The following is a 4,506-nucleotide window of genomic DNA, read 5'->3' as shown; positions in this document are numbered from 1 at the left end:
GAGATAACTGTTGGGTTTCTGTAAATGTCATCACAGAGTTCGGTCTGGACCGGCTCTTTGTGAACAGAGACGGGAGATAACTGTTGGGTTTCTGTAAATGTCATCACAGAGTTCGGTCTGGACCGGGTCTTTGTGAACAGAGATGGGAGATAACTGTTGGGTTTCTGTAAATGTCATCACAGAGTTCGGTCTGGACCGGGTCTTTGTGAACAGAGATGGGAGATAACTGTTGGGTTTCTGTAAATGTCATCACAGAGTTCGGTCTGGACCGGCTCTTTGTGAACAGAGACGGGAGATAACTGTTGGGTTTCTGTAAATGTCATCACAGAGTTCGGTCTGGACCGGCTCTTTGTGAACAGAGATGGGAGATAACTGTTGGGTTTCTGTAAATGTCATCACAGAGTTCGGTCTGGACCGGCTCTTTGTGAACAGAGACGGGAGATAACTGCTGCTATGATTTGGCGCTGTATAAATAAAACTGAACTGAAGTGGTTGTTGTGTTCTGGGGTCATGTGGTGGGGAGAGGGTTTTAGTTACCTCCAGTTGGATCTCATGCTCTTCTGTCCTCCGACGTCCCACACAGTCAGAGATGTCTTCTTGTCCAGGTCCAGAGTTCCTACGTTGAACCCGATGGTCGGGGACGTCTCCATTACCTTTTTTGAAGAAACATTGTGAGCCAGGTTCAGGTGTGAACACGTTTCTGATACAGCACGGTTTACTGAGCCCGGTCGAGGAGATCCCGAACCAGCATCCAACGTGTGAACCCGTTCAGTAACAACACCAGATCTGAAGGAGATGTTTCTGTCTTCCCCCTGGTTCCTGTAGTTTCCCCCTGAGCTCGTCTTTAGCCGGCCTTAACCTGGATCAGCTGATCTATCTGATGTTTAGACTCCTATGCTTCGTCACGTCAGAATCTATGACTACCCGGGAGCTGGACTCTGACCTGAGTGAATTCTTCTGTCAGATTCCCAGAGAACCCTGGTCTGAGCTGACACTGCTGTCTCTAACTGATCAGTCCACCTGTCGTCTGCCTAACCAGGACAGTTACATGAACAGATGTGGGGTCAGCTAATGTCTCAGAGGCGGACCCGTCTTCCCTTCCCAGTTACATCAGCTAAGAAAACTCTTTAACAGCCTTGATCCCACTCACAGCTACATGAAGGAGCTACCTGTCCAGAGGAGGCTCACCTGTCCGGTCAGCAGTCTAGCCAGCAGAGTCGACTTCCCAGCCGAGTCCAAACCCATCAGGATCACCTGAACACACAAACCCACATAAAATAAGATGAGATATAACTTTAATAATCCCCAGTGGTGTTTTCTCCCAGAGGCCACAGGCGGCCAGGCCTCCCCTGTTTTTATCAGACTCTATCATTTTAATAAAAACACAATGTTTATAGTTTCTTTAAATGAGCTGTCGCTGTCGTCTGGTCCCCGTTTCTCATTGAGGATCTTACAGAAGGTGAAACGGCCCCCTCTGAATGCGTCGGACAGGTGTAATATATTTTTATTTTTTATCACACACACACACTTACTGTTTTGTTTATTCATTTTATTTTTAATATATTTTTATTTTTAACACACAAACACACACACACACACACACTGTTTTGTTTATTCATTTTATTTTTAATATATTTTTATTTTTTAACACACACACACACACACACTGTTTTGTTTATTCATTTTATTTTTAATATATTTTTATTTTTTAACACACACACACACTGTTTTGTTTATTCATTTTATTTTTAATATTTTTTTAACACACACACGCTTTCTGTTTTATTTATTCATTTTATTTTTAATATATTTTTATTTTTTAACACACACACGCTTACTGTTTTATTTATTTTATTTTTAATATATTTTTATTTTTTAACACACAAACACACACACACTTACTCTTTTATTTATTTATTTTATTTTTAATATATTTTTATTTTTTAACACACACACACACTGTTTTGTTTATTCATTTTATTTTTAATATTTTTTTAACACACACACGCTTTCTGTTTTATTTATTCATTTTATTTTTAATATATTTTTATTTTTTAACACACACACGCTTACTGTTTTATTTATTTTATTTTTAATATATTTTTATTTTTTAACACACAAACACACACACACTTACTCTTTTATTTATTTATTTTATTTTTAATATATTTTTATTTTTTAACACACACACACACTGTTTTGTTTATTCATTTTATTTTTAATATTTTTTTAACACACACACGCTTTCTGTTTTATTTATTCATTTTATTTTTAATATATTTTTATTTTTTAACACACACACGCTTACTGTTTTATTTATTTTATTTTTAATATATTTTTATTTTTTAACACACAAACACACACACACTTACTCTTTTATTTATTTATTTTATTTTTAATATATTTTTATTTTTTAACACACACACACACTGTTTTGTTTATTCATTTTATTTTTAATATTTTTTTAACACACACACGCTTTCTGTTTTATTTATTCATTTTATTTTTAATATATTTTTATTTTTTAACACACACACGCTTACTGTTTTATTTATTTTATTTTTAATATATTTTTATTTTTTAACACACAAACACACACACACTTACTCTTTTATTTATTTATTTTATTTTTAATATATTTTTATTTTTTAACACACACACACACTGTTTTGTTTATTCATTTTATTTTTAATATTTTTTTAACACACACACGCTTTCTGTTTTATTTATTCATTTTATTTTTTATATATATTTTTATTTTTTAACACACACACGCTTACTGTTTTATTTATTTTATTTTTAATATATTTTTATTTTTTAACACACACACACACACACACACACACACACACACAGAGAGAGAGAGAAAGAGACAGAGACAGACAGACAGAGAGAGAGACAGAGACAGAGAGAGAGAGAGAGAGACAGAGAGACAGAGAGAGATAAATGTGGGCGTTTACTCTTAGAATTAAAGAAAAAATCCTAGAAAAGAAACAAGTTGTGGTGTGTAACATATGTGCATTTGACTCATAACAGTTTAGAACAGCACTGTAGCAGCTGGATAGAGGATTAGTGACCTTTTAAGGGGAGAGCAGAGGTCAGTGGTTATGTGGAGACTCAGACCCTATATGGTGTCTAATAGATGCCCTTATATGGATTGGTGCCTTAGTTTGCAGACTCAAACCCTTCTATGGTGTCTAATAGATACCTAAACATGTCCTATATAAGCTGTGTTTGATGTACAGAGAGACAGAGTGGTCATCGGGCTGGGTCTCTCTCCAAGCTGCTGCAGAGCTTGTAATTGATGCTGAACTCCTTGATTTAATAAACTTTTATGATCAAGAACAGTGTCAAGCGGATTTCTTCTCAACACGTCATCGCAGCATTATTGTTCGGACACCACAAAGTAATTCAGAAAGCACCCCTTAACCCTTGACAGAAGTCTTAAGGTCTAAATAGTTAGGAGCAGGGATGAGGACTTTTAAGAAAGACAAAGAGGGAGAAGAAACGTGCTGCAGACAGCGAGTTAATCAGACGCTAAATAAAAAACAGGATCTATGTACACATATATAATGTGTGTGTGAGAGAGAACGGTCAAACAGGAAATATTATGCATGTCATTTCCAAAGTGAAGGCTTAGAAAAGAACCTTTACTTAAAATCACTCTTTTTTACCTTCTTGGACAACCAACCAATCACAGTCTTCAAAAGATTGTGTCATCCATAGCAACGGGGTCAGCCCCGCCTCCTCACTAAGATGAAAGTTTTTGTCTTTTCCTTGCTCAGAGTTGCTCTCAGATCAGTCCCTGATCGCTCTTAAGCTAAGACTCCTACGTAAAAGTTTTGAAGCTAAATTAAGAGTTTTCTGAGAGGATGAATACGGGCCCTGGTCTTTAAAGTATGACTCAGTTTAATGTAAAATTTTCCCTTAGATAACAAAAAGGACTTCCCCTCTCACTTGGCTTCCCAAAAGATTTACACCAAGAGCAACACAGGTAAGAGCCATACAGGTAAGACCTGTACAGGTAGGAGCCGCACAGGTAAGACCTGTACAGGTAAGAGCCGTTAAGAGCCGCACAGGTAAGAGCCATACAGGTAAGACCTGTACAGGTAAGAGCCGTTAAGAGCCGCACAGGTAAGACCTGTACAGGTAGGAGCCGCACAGGTAAGACCTGTACAGGTAAGAGCCGTTAAGAGCCGCACAGGTAAGACCTGTACAGGTAAGAGCCGTTAAGAGCCGCACAGGTAAGACCTGTACAGGTAAGAGCCGCATAGGTAAGACTTGTACAGGTAGGAGCCGCACAGGTAAGACCTGTACAGGTAAGAGCCGTTAAGAGCCGCACAGGTAAGACCTGTACAGGTAAGAGCCGCACAGGTAAGACCTGTACAGGTAAGAGCCGTTAAGAGCCGCACAGGTAAGACCTGCACAGGTAGGAGCCGCAGAGGTAAGACCTGTACAGGTAAGAGCCGCACAGGTAAGAACCTGTACAGGTAGGAGCCGGTAAGA

The sequence above is a fragment of the Micropterus dolomieu genome, linkage group LG03 (genome assembly GCF_021292245.1).
Source record: "Micropterus dolomieu isolate WLL.071019.BEF.003 ecotype Adirondacks linkage group LG03, ASM2129224v1, whole genome shotgun sequence".
Classification (NCBI taxonomy): Eukaryota; Metazoa; Chordata; class Actinopteri; order Centrarchiformes; family Centrarchidae; genus Micropterus; species Micropterus dolomieu.
The sequence above is the reverse complement of the archived record's forward strand: the minus strand, read 5'-3'. Positions refer to the sequence as shown.